The following is a 15,964-nucleotide window of genomic DNA, read 5'->3' as shown; positions in this document are numbered from 1 at the left end:
ATTTCTTGTGACTATAAGTATTACTCAGAAGGCCAAGAGGTGTAAATTACGTTTCCTTTCCAGTAAAGTTTTTTGTTTTACCTGGAGTCAGTCAATCTCTCCCTGTGTGTGTGTCTCTCTCTCACTTTGTCTACTTTATTATATCTGTTGGTTATTAGCTTTTGAGGACAGTGTCAACCTTTGGGATTCCCCCCTGCTGTTTTTTTCTTGTGTGCCTTTTCTAAGAAAAATCCATCATGTAGTATTTTAAAAGTTTGCTTGCAAATCCTGGATGCCTTCTGAAAGATGTCTTCATATTAGAATTGAGAATTCCCAGCCTCCTCTCATGTGACAAGTGCTGTAAAGCCATGTTAACCTCTTTGTTTTGACAGGAAAACTGTAAGCCCACAACAGTAAGATTATGTCAGAAAAAGTAGTTTGCAATGTCTTGTGTATACATATCTAGGACATCAAAAGCATTTAGTTGACAAGTATAATCCATTGGGAAAATGGGCAAAGGGTATCAACCGACACTTCACAAAGAAGAAGACTGGAATGATCAATAAATATGAAAAGATGACTCAGCTTCACTAGTAGTCATAAAAATTCAAGTTAAAATAATAGAATATCATTTCAAAAGCCTGTATCAGTTTGGCAGAAGTTAGGGTCTGATGGGCTTCACAGGTGGTGCAATGGAAAGAATCCACCTGCCAATGCAGGAGATGGAAGAGACGCAGGTTTGGTCCCTGAGTTGGGAAGATCCCCAGACATAGCAAATGGCAACCTACTCCAGTATACTTGCCTGGAAAATTCCACGGACAGAGGAGCCTGGCGGGCTGCAGAGAGTAGGATGTGACTGAGCACACATACAAGGTCTGATGATAAAAATGTTGACAAAGATGTGGAACAGCATCTCATGAACTGCAAATGAGAGTGTGTTTCATTAGTATACATATTCTGGTGTTGTAATAAAAATCCAACTATAACATGGTTTAATTAAGTGAGTTTTTCCTCTCATAAGAGTCCCAAGTATAGGGCTGATAAGAGTATTTGTAACACAGGCTCTTTTCTGTCAACTTTAGTAGGTACCTTTATTCTTTGGTTTCATGATAGCTACTCCAGTGTGGCCGTCATGTCCATATACCAGTTAATAAGGGGGAAGGTCTGTTTCATCTTTTTAAAGACGTGGCCCAACTTCTATTTTACATGTTATTGGCCAGGACTTTGGCCCATGGCCACAGATAGTTACAAGAAATGATAAGTGATATCTATTCTCGTCAGCTATGTATACATCTAAAATTTGGAGGATCTGTTATTAAAGAAAGAATAGAATATTTTGGACCTCTACAGATGTTGCCACAGAGAAACTAGTTCAGTTACTTGGGAAAGCAATTTGGCAAAATTATCAGTAAAGTTGTACATATTCCTAGATCTACCACTTGCACTTCTAAATCTGTGTCGTATAGAAAGCAGATGTATACACAAGGAGATGCACAGAAATACTGTGGTATTATTTGTAACTGAAAAACTTGAAGCAACTGTATGTTCATCAATAGAGGAACAAATCATTCAAATATAGGTAAATACAAAAAAAAGTACAGTTAAAATGAACTGTCAACATGGATAAATATAGTGTGATAAGAGGAAGTTGTATAAACATATACACAATATTATGGAAAATAATGTTGGAAACATGTAACACTATAATATTTTTTCATATAGATACGTGTAACAAGGATAGAGACCTGCATGGGAATGGTCAATACCCAAAATAGGGTAGAAATTACCTCATGTTGGGGGTGGGGGTAAACAGTGCTTCAACTGTTATCTGTTGTATTTTATTTCTTAAAAATCTGCAGCAAATACAGCAGAATTCTAAAGCTAGGTGGTGAATATATATGTTTGTAATATTTTGTAAGAAAATAGCACGTTTTCATAGAGCTCACAGTCCAGTGGGAAAAACAATGTTTTCAGCAATGTAAAATGTGGTATAATAGTGTGGTATGCAAAGGGCTGTAAAAATAAAAGTGGATTATTTCTTAACTCAGCCTGGCAGTGGTTGTTGAAGAGAGAAGACTTGTTTGGAAGTGATGCCTGAGCCTTGAAGGATGTTGCACAGACAGTAGATGGAGTGGGAGAAAGGTAATCCATTGCAGAGAGGACAGCATATAATGGCTACAGTTTGCATGGCAGACATTTATCTCATGTCTAAATGAAAAAAAGAAAATTGATCTAAGCAATTCACAGCTCTCTGTCTTTTAGGTAATCCAACCATCATCTACCATGAAAAGTGAATTCAGAAGTTATAAAATTTCAGAGGTGGAGCTTTCCAAAACTCTTACAGACAGCATTCAATAAACATCAACCAAAAATTAACTCTTAAAATACAGGATCCTATGGAAATTTAGCCTATAGTATCACATCTAAGAGTAAAGGATACAGGCCTCACAAAGTTCTTATCCAGCCTGTTTTTGCAAGAGTAAGCAGTGTTTAAGTGTAGCTGATCTGCATAACTAGAGATGTCAGTTTGGCCTGCCAGTGCAGCTTCTGGCTATGTTTCCTAATTAGAATACCGGTAGACCCCCCAGAGACTGCATTCTTGATTAGCACCTGGATTATAGCTTAACCTAAATAATACATTTAACCACATTGCAAATACTGAAATATTTTAAAGTAAATTACACTTTTTTCTTGACTTCATCTGGCCATCCTTAATTTTTTAAAGTATAAGATGCCAAAAACACCAATAATGTGTATTTGTATTTCAATACTCAAGTACTTCCTTGAGGATTTCATTATGGTAAAGTTAGAGAATTGGGTAAAGAATATTTGGTACTTGTCTCATTATTATTATTATATCTTCTGGGTTTTTTTTTTTAATCAATCATTAAAAATGTGACTGGAAAAAAAATGTGACAGTTTTTGCTGGGAAGTGTTCTTTCTTTTTTTATGTCTTTTTCTGTTTTTTTTTGTTTTTTTTCCCCCTCTTTGGAAAGTGTTCTTTCTTAAGAAACATAAGAGTCTTATTCTGGGATTCATACTCAGTGGCTGAAAACCTAGGTAATAATTTTTTACCTTAGTTATTATTGCAAGTAGTGAAGCTTTGCTCTGATACTTAAGATATTTTTCAAATTTAGAATTTTGTTTTCAGTGTACATACTTATTATCAAAAGCAGTTCACAATTTGGAAATGAAATATACTATGTACATATGATTTTTGTATTGTAATATGCCTCATCAAGTTGGTGATAAAGATACTTCTGTAATAGATACTGTGTATCATCTTATATAAATTTCATCAAACTAATTATACTTTTAGATAAAAATTAGTACAAATTCTAGACCAATGTTGTCTTGACCAAGAACCTTCAGGCTTCTTGTATTACTGAAAAAAAATTTTTTTTTTTATGATCTCTGTGTTAGGGATAGAGACAGAATTCTGATTTTCATTAAAAAATGTTTATGAGCCCCTTTGCACAGTTAAAAGCTAAATTTGAGTTGTTTTGCTTTCACCTAAAAAAAACTTAGAAAAGGTGGGTAGGAAGTAGTCAAAAGGGATACAAATATTAAGAGTTTTGATATCTACAAAATGAAATCTTTGTTAGGGAATTTACTTGAATATTTATCCATATTGCCATTATTCTGCTCTTGTTTTTCCTGACCCTCTTCACATATGATCTCCTTGGATTGCTTCTCTGATCCAACCTTAGTGTTTTCTCTCTTCAATAAGGAACTATTAAGAAAACACTCCAGTGCTGGGAAAGCTCTAGTCCTAGGAAACCCAAGGCACCTGAATGGGTTCTTCCCAGCTCCCTGCCGGGAAAGGGAGACACATTTGGCTTGTCTTTTAGTTTAAGCTTAGCAAGGTAAGAAGTTTTACATTTGGAATCAGAACTGCTGTATCTGATTTGAAGATTGGAATTTTTTTATTATCCTGCTTAAAAGTACTGTCTTTGAAGACCCATAAGATATAGAATTAGAAGGCACCTTAAAGATCATTTTACAGAGGTGTAGAGAGATGAACTGCTTGAAGCAGCTATTTCAAGTATGTGTAGGATGGGGCAAATTAGAACCTGTAGCCCACCCAAATTAGTAGCAAGTGTTGTTGGGTTTTTTTTAAATTATCCATTTATTTTGGCTGTGCTGGGTCGTCTTTGTGGCACTCGAGCTTAGTTGCCTCTTAGCATGTGGGATCTTAGCTTCCCAACCAGGGATCTATCGCACCTGCGTCCCCTGCATGGGGAGGCAGATCCTAACCACTGGACCACCAGGGAAGTCCCTGCAAGTGCTTCTTAGTTCTTTAAAAATATATTTTAGGCTACCATTTCTTTAATATGACTTTTTTTTCTTGCTGACTTTTTTTTTTTAGAGACCAAGTTTCATAAAATTTTTACTTAAAAAAAAATGTTTTACAAAATACTGTTCTTTCAATCAAGGAAACTTTCTGTTGGGTACATGGAGCTTTCTACCGTAGAGATTATAGAATAACAGTCAGTCAAACGGGGACAGATTTTTTAAATAGCCACCTAGCTGCAAAACCTACAAGAAGTAGATTTTTTTTTTTAAGTGGCTTTAAAAAGGTAAAGCAAGTAATATAATTGTTGAATCTATTTGCAATTTTAAAAGTTTCTTTAAAATGGTCCGTATGGTGTGCACAATATCGCAGCTGGAGCAAAACTGCCAGTATTTAGTTTGAAACACAAAAACAACACATATGAACAGCATTCTTTGAAAAATAATTCAAAATGCTGCCACTGTATGACACGTTTTGCTGACTTTTAAACATACATATGTTTCTCATTTTGTGGTCTTGTTTATTTAAAATTCTTTCAGAAGTGAAGGAGAGGGTTCCCGTGATGGTATTGACATTTTTCATCTTTATATTGGTAATTTGTAATGCAAATTTCTAAAACTTTTTTGTCATCACAAAGCCCCTTTTCATTCTAGATGTTTTCCTTAAAATTTTGTGCATTTGAATTTTATGAAGAGTTTCCTGCCTTCCTGAAAATGAACCAATTTATTATACTTCACACACCTTCAGATTTTTCATTAATTAAACTTTGTATGCCACTAAATGACATCTAGAAATTTCATTTTTCCTCTCCAACTTAAATAGTGCTGTACTTTTTTTTTTTGGAAAGAATTTTTTAAATACACTTATCTACGTACCATACAACTTACCTATAAAAATTGTACAATTCAATAGCTGTAGCATACTCAGAATTGTGCAAACATTGCCACAACCTAATTTTTTAAATTGTGGTAAAATATTGTTTAGTCGTTAAGTCGTGTCTGACTCTTTTGCAACCCCATGGACTGTAGCCCACCAGACTCTTCTGTCCATGGGATTTACCTGGGCAGAATACCAGAGCTGGTTGCCATTTCCTTCTCCTGAAAGTGCTGTACTTTGAATTTAAGATTTGTGAAGGGAACAAGATAGAATTTTTTAAATTTACATCAGCCTAATAATGTATTTGCCTTAATTTTATTGCTAATAAACTACATCAAAATGTGAAAGAAAAAGAAGTGATGCAGAAACTTAAATTTTATTGAAATAAGTTTGATTGTTCCAGTTTGCTCCTAGGACGTCTTTATAATCTTTGACTCTCTGGGGCTGAGACAGGCACTCCTCTATATTCTCATAGAACTTAACAGTACTTCTGAGTGCGAATAATAATAATTTGCTTCAAGATTGTTCTGAAGATTAAATGGAATAGTTTATGTGAAGTGTTTAAAACTGTTCCTAGATCAATAAAGTTTAGCTGTTTTTATTAGTGGTGTTTTGATTATGTATAACCTATCATTCATTGAGCAGTTGTATATTTATTGAAGACCTACTCTGCTATATGTGGGAAATATAGTTGTAAAATATGGTTAGCTTTAAGTCAGAGGCTTAATGTAGTTTTTAAAGTTTTTCTTTTTAGAACTAATATGACATTTAAAAAAGAATTCATTATTTGTAACCAAAATTGCATACAGTGTGGTATTCATATTTGAATGCTGGATATGGTCAACTCCAAAATGAGGTCCAATTTTTTTATTTAACTTTTTCAACATAACAGCTGACACATACAAAAAATGTGTGAAATGTTTTTATTGTATTTTTGCTTTTGTTTTAATTTTATTGTACATCTACTTATATCTAAACAACACATTGAGTTTTGTTTCTAAGCTTTATAAAATTGGAATCATGGAAATTATGCTAAATCATACTAAGATTCATCCATGCTGTTTTGTGTATCTGCATTACTTTCATATCCATTTTTGTCTGACATACCAGAATTTATTTATTCATTTTCATTCTGATGGCCATTTAGGAGTCCAGTCTTTCTCCTTTACAAATAGTGTTGCTGTGAACATTATAACCTGTGTCTCCTGGTACATATGTATGAAGAGTATTAATAGTGTTTCAATTATGTATAACCTATTATTCATTGAGAAATTATATATTTATTGAATAATTGCTGGGTAATAGGATATTCAGAGATAAACTTCATAAGACAATGTCACATTTTCCAAAGTCAGTGAATTGATTTATTCTTCACCAGTGACATATGAGTTCCCATTGATTCATTTCCTTTCTAACACTGAAGGTTCTCACACTTTTTCATTTTTTTGCCAATAAGTGTGAATAAAATGATATCCCAATATGGTCTTATTTTTCATTTTTTAACTAACTTAATTCTCCCTGCTTTTATTTCTCAAATGTAAATAACTATATTTGTTCTGATTACAAAATTCAAGAAATATTATGTGCCAAATATGCTTCAAGGTCCTAGAGGGAGATACAGCATTGAAATAGAAAAGACAAGCCCCTCCCCTCATGGAGCTTCCATTCTAGTGTGAGAGATTAACAATATTCAAAGAAAAAATAACAAGATAATTGAAATTTCAGACACTGATAAAGTGCCATGAACACAAAAAGACAGTAAAATAATAGTGGTTTGTGGGGATGGGACTCCTGTGGATTGATTGATCAAGGAAGAGCTTCCTGAGGAAATAATTCATGTGTGAGCTGTATCTAATGAGAGAGACAGCCCTGTAGACATGAGAAGTCGACATGTGAAGGACTTAAACATGTGAAGAAGATAGGTTAATAGTGTTTCAGGTGGTGGAAGGAGCAAGTCCTAAGGTCATGTGATGGGGAATTCTGGTATAATTTAAAGGATAAGAAGGGAAAAGAACTTAACAACACTACCGGGAGACAACACGTTAATATTTTTGATGCATATTTCTTCGTATATTTTTTTTAGTTGAAGTATGGTTGATTTACAATATTGTGTTAGTTTCAGGACTATACAGCTTAGTGATTCAGTAATTTTTTTCTATAATTATATTCCATTGTAGATCAGTACAAGATATCAAAATGTAATTTCCTATGCTATACAGTAAATCCTTGATGCTTTCTCTGTATCTCTTTTTTGTGTTTTTAAATAGCATATATTTCTTGGTTCATCAAGGATAAAATTTATTGGTTCACTCTATTAAATGTAAGAAGATGACCACAATTGTATTTCTTATCTTCTTCCTACTTAGCTTTAAGAGTTCAGATAGTAACTGTTAGTCCTTTCATATCACAAATTCCAAATCAAAAGCACATTCTCTTGTTTCATGAGTTGGTTGGCTGGATGATGTGTTCAGGTATGTTTTTCAGAAATGTATAGCTGGTGTATTTCTTGACTTTCTGCATATTTGAGAACATTTTTCTGTTGCCTTCAAACATGACCAACAATTAGTCTGGATAAAGAATTCTCATCAATATTCTCTAAGTTTTGAACCTACTGACATGATGTACCCAAGAAGAAAACTAAAACCAGCTTTTCCCCTACACCTCTCCATTATAGATCATTTAAATTGACTTTTATCTGTACTTACATGATTTATTTCTAATCTTTAAAGTTCACTACCTTAACCAGGATCTATGTTCCTGTTTGTCTTTTTCCCCCCCGTGATATACTAACACAAAAGGAAGTTAGAATTATCAGAGTTCCTGTCCAATCCTTGGAGAGCTTTTTTTTCTTCTGTTTTTTGGCTTTGCATCATGCAGGCTCTGACCATGGATTGAACCTGCACCCCCTGCAGTGGAAGCACAGGTGTCTTAGCCCCCTGGATCACCAGTGAAGTCCCCTTGGAGCACACTTTAAAAAAAAAAAAATTATTTATTTGGCTGCACCAGGTCTTTAGTTGCAGCATGTGGGATTTAATTCCCTTACCAAGGACTGAACCCAGGTCCCCTGCATTGGGAGCTTGGAGTCTTAGCCTCTGCACCACCAGGAAAGTAACCCCTTGGAGCACTTTTTAGCTAGATTGAAGAGGTAGATCTTGGTCCTAAGATTCAACAGTAGGAAAGTGGAAAGTTTTCTGCCATTAGTAGGGTCTGCTAACTTCCTGGAGTGCTATGAGAAGTATTGAGAATTATTTTGAGTCTAGCTAGTTTTATTGGGAGAGTACTGTGATTAAGTCAGACGTGACTGAGCGACTGAACTGAACTGAACTGTGACTGATTAGGGCGAGTATTCAGTTCAGTTCAGTCGCTCAGTCATGTCCGACTCTTTGCGATCCTATGGACTGCAGTACGCCAGGCCTCCCAATCACCAGTTCCTGGAGCTTGCTCAAACTCATGTCCATCGAATCAGTGATGCCATCCAACCATTTCATCCTCTGTCGTCCTCTTCTCTTCCTGCCTTCAATCTTTCCCGGCATCGGGGTCTTTCCAATGAGTCTGTTCTTTCCATCAGATGGCGAAAGTATTGGAGTTTCAGTCCTTCCAATGAATATTCAGGACTGATTTTCTTTAGGATTGACTGGTTTGATCTCCTTGCAATCCAAAGGACTCTCAAGAGTCTTCTCCAACACTGCAGTTCAAAAGGATCAATTCTTTGGCGCTCAGCTTGCTTTCTGGTCCAACTCTCACATCCATACATGACTAGTGGAAAAACCATAACTTTGACCAGACGGACGTCTGAAAAGAGGGAGAGTATAGTAATATCTAATATGCCAGGTAACTGACCTCCCTGCTGTCTCTGAGAGCTATCTTAGATCATCCTCAGAGAAAATTAGGAACATTGTTGGAGATCAATGAGAGCTCTTTAAATCCAGTGATGCAGCAGAAACCCCAAGAGTGCTGAGTCCATACTCCAGAGAGCTGGTGCTGCTCTCATTATTTTACTTAGCTCAGAAGCTGTAAATAACCTCCTGTGGCCTACAGCATGATGTCCAAACCCCTCCTTAGCCTATGATGGCCTTCATGCTCCTTCATGCTGTTTGATATATCCTATGGTACAGTTACCCCAAACTAAGTTTTATTCCCTGTACACTTGTATAATCTTTTCTTGGCATTTGTCTACTTTGCCATGGTGTATGAAATGCACTTAAAGAATTAGAATGTTAAAGTTGAAAGAAATATTGAGTATCCTATCAATGACTCCCAATCCTGGGCATACATCACAATCACTTGGAAAGTTTTTAAGAATACATATTTTCAAGTCTTATCCCTAGAGTTTTTTACTTCAAGAGGTCTGGGGAACAGGTTTGCATGTGTATTTTTATATTTCAAATTTTATTTCTGTATATTATGCCTTAGTCTTTGCTCACATGTATGTTTGTAATAGAGCAATTATGTAATAATTTTTACAATTTGCTGTTTGTAACATTTTTCTGTGCTGCTGCACTATCCACAATTTTTGTCAGAAAGGCTGCATAATAATTTTAGGCTATTTATCTGTTTCTTGACAAGTTGTTTCCTAGATTTTACTTTTATAAATGACTCTACTGTGTGACTATCTTCCTGCATATAGCATGTGTATTTTTTTTTTTAAGGAGCCAAACTGGACATTTTATATAAGAATAACATGAAGCCTAGAGAGGTAAGTGGCTCGCTTCTTGTTACACAGTTAAGAAAAGGAGTAAACTTGAACCTGATTTTCCAATTCCCAATGCAACATGCCTTCCACCACCCATGCTTTTTACATCTTATCCTTCATAGCCTTTTTCTGTACAGCCAGATTCTATCCATCTGATAAAAATTTGTGTAAATATAACTTGCTTCACAAAGCCATTCCTTACTCAACCACTTGGAAGAAATGTCCTCTTGAATGTCCTTTATTATCTAGAGTTCCTTTTTCCTTTTTCACTTTTGACCTTGTATGATGATAATGCTTTTTGTGTGTTGGCTGCCTTACCATAGGCAATATGCATACTGGTTAGGATTTTGGGCTCTGGAACAAATTGGAGTTCTAGCTATAGCACTAGATCCTAGCTCTGTGAACTTGGGCAAGTTACTCAACCTCTAAGCCTGAGTTTTCTCAGCTTTAAAATGGGATGAAGTGAAATACTAAATGTGAAACACCTTGTATAATATCTGGCACACAGCACACAATTTATTTGAATTTTTTGTTAATATTATTGCTTTTATTAGCAATTCATGGGACTTCCCTGGCAGTCCAGTAGTTAATATTCCATATTTCCACTGAAGAGTGCACAGGTTCAATTCCTGGCTGGGAAACTAAGATCCCAGGTTTGAGATCCATAATATGAGCTCCATAAATATTTGATGAATAAACAATAAAATTAATATTTAAGGTATGTGACTTCCCTGAATACTTAATGTAAGAGGCCCTGGGTAAATGTTTAATATGATACTGCTGGTACCCTTCCCAGCAATAATTCAAACTCACTGGCAGCCATCCTGACTAGGTAGTACCTTGTCCATAGTGCTTCACCACTCAGAACTCAGCACCTTGGGATTATGTAACAAACTGAGCATTTCTCATCCCGACACAACCTTTGTGAGGCCAACTCATTAAAATTTTAGTTTTTGAAATTGGTGGAAAGAAACTTAAAAGTTGAGATTACTGTATATGGATTTTTGTAGTTTAGTGATCAATCTCTCAGTTCTTCTTGACTAAGAAATTTGGATCTGAAGTAGATTTTTTTGTGTGCTGTTTTTTTTAAAAAGTTAATAGTACCATTGAGTCTAGGGTACATTATTTTATTTATTTTTTAATTAATTAATTTATTTTTGGCTGTGCTGGTTCTTCATTGCTTTGCTTGGGCTTTTTTCTTCTTGCAATGAGCGGGGCTACTCTTTGTTGCAGTGCTTGAGTTTCTCATTGCAGTGGTTTCTCTTAATGTGGGGCACAGGCTGTAGGCGCTTAGGTTTCAGCAGTTGCAGCTCTTGGGCTCTAGAGTGTGGTATCAGTAGTTGTGGCACATGGGTTTAGTTGCTCTGGGGCATGTGGAATCTTCCCGGACCAGGGCTTGAACCTGTGTCCCCTGCATTGGCCAGCGGATTCTTATACTCACTGCACCAGCAGGGAAGTCCTGGGGTACGTTATTTTATTTCATTTTATTTGTTTTTGGGGTACGTTATTTTAAAGTTTTACTCTTTTAAGGTAATTGACAGCTAGGAGAAAATGGAATAAACTTGTCTTTAATAATACCCTGAAGGACTTCACTGACTGTCCAGTGGTTAAGACTCTGCATTTCACTTAGGGGGCACAGGTTCAATCCCAGGTCAGGGAACTAAGATCTCACAAGTCGTGTGGCACAGCCCCCTCCCCCCCCCACAAAAAACCCTTGAATTTATATTAATATCTCATTTTAAATGCAAATTGCTTCATTCTTGAGGAGTTAGGTTTCTATGGTTTGCTGTTTGTGAATTAATATTCACTTATAATACTAAAAGTAAAGCTAGAACAAAGCACTAGCATATTTAAAGTTTAGTTTCATGTGTCTTCATCCATGTTGGTGATAGGGTCTAATGCTCTGAACATATGGATTTACACATATAGGTCCTTGACCTGGTTTCCTTATCTCCACTGCTGGGGCCTCTTAGAGTCAACCACAAACTCATGCTAAACCTCAGGCTTTTGGGACTGACTTCCTCTCGGCCCTCGTTCTGTTGCAATCATTCTGACTTTAGTTTTAGTATCTGAGCACGTCTTATTTCCACCTTCTCTGCCATACTCCAGTTTTCAGAACTGACCCTCTTTCTTGGCCTGCCTGACACCAAGTTCACAGAGGCCCGCTTTGCTCTCACCACTGCTGTGAGCCTGCTGCCCATGATGCTTCCTCACCTGCTGCCAGTCTTTCATGTGATTCTTAATGAGCTGCCAAACCGCCCCAGTTTCCATGTATATCAGAGGACAGAGCAGACCAGAGACACATAGGTGAAACAAACCAAACTGATGTTTGTGCACCCACTGCCCCACGTAGGACTGCCTCCACTGCTCTGTGCAGGGGAACAGCTTCCATTTCATCTCTGATGAGACATTTATACCAACGACTGGATCATGCATCTTTTCTCACAAGTTCATTAGATGTGACTAAGTATTTGTTTCACTTCTTCCCTTCTGGTTCCAGTAGACCTTTTTAGGATGCTGGCAAACAACCGGTTGAAATGGGAAACCTTTTCCAGTTTCCATGATCAGAATTTGGCACTTTCTCCTCTTTGCCTCTGTAACTCCAGTTTTTACTTGCCTCTGTTATAGTAAATTTATAGTAAAGAGAGTAAATGTTTAAAAAAATTGTTAAACCTTGATTTTTTTCTGACTACAAAATGCATTCTCATTTTTTAAAAATGTATAAATAATTACTTCTGATTGGGGTATTGCAAAGAGTTCATGCATACAATTCTGCCTTGAACACTTAATGGTTAAGATAAAAGCAGATATATTTATGTGACTAAAAATGGAAGAGAAAGCCCTCATAGTGAGTAGGGACTCAGGCTCTGGGTCTAGAACCAGGGTCACCAAGAGCATGACCTCTACTGGTAAAACAGATCTCTTTGAGAGCTCCATGATCAAGACAGAAGATCTAGGAATATTGATTGAAGCCAGGGCCTGGGATAGGTGTCAGCTTATGAAAGCAGGCTGGTAATACTGTTGACTTCCTGCCTGGGACTGTTAGTTTGTTAAAAAAACAGAACAAAACTAGGCCGGATGAGAGTAAATGAGAAAAAGCATGGCTTTGGGGATTTTTAAAACCAAAAACAGCTAAGTAGTTTCTTGGCTCAGTAACTGGATCTGTGATTTAAGACTATCAAAGTAGGCTCAAAACACTATTTAAGACCTAGTTCTTGATTGGAGACTCTGGAGGAGCCTTCAGGAACAGTTAGAGTGGGATAAGAAAAGAAAAGGGAGAGATTTTAAAAATAAGCAGACAGGTCAGCTCTCCCTGCCTAACAGGAAGTTGGCCCACTGTACTGGCAGTGACCTCCTCTCTCCACTCTGATAAACTTTATTCTTGTCTCAAAAAAAATAAAGCAGACAAAAATTTTAAGTAGAACCTTTCACTGAAAGTTATTGAGAAACTTATGACTAAAGACTTCTCAGAAAGTGCTTTATACAAGCTGAAAACAATTTTTAGGACAGTATGATATATGTTTCAAGAGATAAGTGAAAGAATAACATCTGTTTAAAAAGAAAACTATTCAGCAAAACAGGCAGCCATAAAGTAAATTCTTATTAAAAAGAACATACCAGGGATTTTGGATATAGAAAGCATGATCATTGAGATAAAACAGAAACTCTAACATAGACATGTTGAAAAAGAGAATCAGTGAACTGGGAGATAGAAAAGAATTTTCCTAGACTGCAGCAGAGTGGATTGATAAGAATTAGGCATGTTAGAGGATTAACTGAAAGACCCCAGCATGTATCTAATGGCAGTTCCAGAACAGGGTTTCAGAGTCTCAGTACCTTTGCCATTTTGGGCCAAATAATTGTTTGTTGTGGGAAACTGTCCTGTGCATTACAGGATGTTCAGCAGCATCCCTGGCTGTTTCCTCCTAGATGCTAGTAGGACAACCCCCTCCCCCCAAAGTTGTGACAACCAGAAGTGTCTCCAGAAACTGCCAAATCATACCTGGTGGAGAACCACTATTCTAGAGGAGTAGATTTGGAGGATGGCAGGCAAGTAATATTTGAGAAAGCAATCACTGAACTTTTTCTAGAATTCAAAACAAATGCATTACTTTTCAGATTAGGTGTGTATCCTGAGGACCAGGCAGGATAAAAGACAAATCCATCACCAGGCACATCATCATTGTGAAGCGGTGGGACTTCCAGATAAAGACAGCAAGAGAGAAGACCCTGTCTACAAAGGGCCGCCAGTTTTGCTGTCAGCTGACTTCTCATCAGCAATAGTAGAGGACAGGAAACAATGTCTCAAATGCTGAGGGCATATATGTCTACATAGAACTTTATCCACAGCTAAACTAACATTCAAAAATGAATGCAAATTATAAACATTTTTAGACATGACTTAGTACAAAATCTCACATAAAAATGATTAAAAGATACATTTCTGCAAGAGAAGACATGAAAGTCAAGTCATGTAAGCAAAGTAGTTTCTGTAGTAGGAGAGAAGGCAGCTAAAAAAATAATCTGAACACAGTGATTTAACAAGACAGTACCTTTAAATCAACTATTGACTGTAGACACTGTTTTGTGATAAGTTGAAATAAACATTTAAACAAAGAAAATTTAAACCAACAGTTTCCAAATGTGTTGCTGTTGTTGTTCAGTCGCTGAGTCACGTCCGACTCTCTGTGACCCTATGAACTGCAGCACGCCAGGCTTCCCTGTCCTTCACTATCTCCCTGAGTTTGCTCAAACTGATGTCCATTGAGTCAGTGATGACATCCAACCATCTCCTCCTCTGTCATCCCCTTCTCCTCTTGCCCTTGATCTTTCCCAGCACCAGGGTCTTTTCCAATGACTCGGCTCTTCACAGCAGGTGGCCAAAGTACTGGAGCTTCAGCTTCAGCATCAGTCCTTCTAATGAATACCCAGGACTGATCTCCTTTAGGATGGACTGGTTGGATCTTCTTGCAGTCCAAGGGACTCTCAAGAGTCTTCTCCAACACCACAGTTCAAAAGCATCAATTCTTCGGCGCTCAGCTTTCTTTCAGGTCATCTCTCATACCTGTACATGACCACTGGAAAAACCATAGCTTTGACTATTAGGATCCTTTTATACTCTTAAAAATTATTGCAGGCCCAAAGAGCTTTGTGTGTGTGTGTTGTATCAATATTTACCATATTAGAAATTAGAACTAATATTTTAAAATTATGATTTAATTTACAAATAGTAGGCCTGCTATTTTGGAATTTTTTATGAAAAATATTTCCTAAGACAGAAATTTAACGAGTGGCATTATTTGTACATTTTTGCTGATGTCTTTAATGTTTGGCTTAGATGACAATTGGATTCTCATACACAAATTATGTATTCATCTTCTTATTATTATAGATGAAACACATTATTCATAAATTCTTATTTCTGAATTGAAATACCTGAGGAAAATTTAGTTTCATACAGACATGTAGTTGGAGAAGGGACTATATTAATAGCCTTTCTGCTTGAAAGCTTAAATTCATTTCATTGCAGCAAGTACTGATTTGTTTTCCTTGAAGTGACAAGTTCATTTTATTTTCAAGGAAATGACAGTCACACACCAATGTCTGTAGAACCATGGGTTATCTGAGTCTTTCAAGTAAAAATGATGTTCTGTGGAAAAAGTGGTTTGTTAAACAATCACACGAGTGCTTCTCCAAGAGAAAACCACTGTACTTCTGTGTGCAGTGAAAGTACTTTATGCATATTTCCTATATAATCACCCAGATTTTTGAAGAGACGTATTCATGGGTCAAAATTTAATAAAATCCACTTTTACTGCCTCGTCATGGGCACTCTGAACCGTAACTGGCTTTTTTTCCCTTTTTTCTTTTTCTGTGAGTTTATGACAATGAAGAATACGATGACTTCTGGGACAGTTGGGTACCACTGCCTTGATTCATGCTACGGCGACAGCTGTTTCACCCGTCATTGCTTTTGTATCATTCGTGCCAATGTCAACAGAGTGGGAAAAAGCAACATCTTAGTGATATTATAAAATAGCTTTAACCTTGCAGATTCTTGAATGGGTCTTGGGAAGCACACTTAGAGAACTCCTGCCTTAAGAATGAGAGAGGACCTGTTT

The 15,964-nt window shown here is 36.6% G+C and overlaps 1 long non-coding RNA gene across 1 annotated transcript; it reads left to right on the top strand.

Moving 5' to 3' along the window:
• Positions 1 to 758: 758 nt before the first annotated feature.
• On the top strand, positions 759 to 14,452 carry LOC122694398. Its single transcript, XR_006341180.1, has 3 exons — positions 759 to 2,121; positions 9,799 to 9,845; positions 13,962 to 14,452. It is a non-coding gene; the product is annotated as an uncharacterized LOC122694398 (long non-coding RNA).
• The last annotated feature ends 1,512 nt before the right edge of the window (positions 14,453 to 15,964 follow it).

Source organism: Cervus elaphus, chromosome 5 (assembly GCF_910594005.1).
Source record: "Cervus elaphus chromosome 5, mCerEla1.1, whole genome shotgun sequence".
Taxonomy (NCBI): Eukaryota; Metazoa; Chordata; class Mammalia; order Artiodactyla; family Cervidae; genus Cervus; species Cervus elaphus.
The sequence above is the reverse complement of the archived record's forward strand: the minus strand, read 5'-3'. Positions and strand labels throughout refer to the sequence as shown.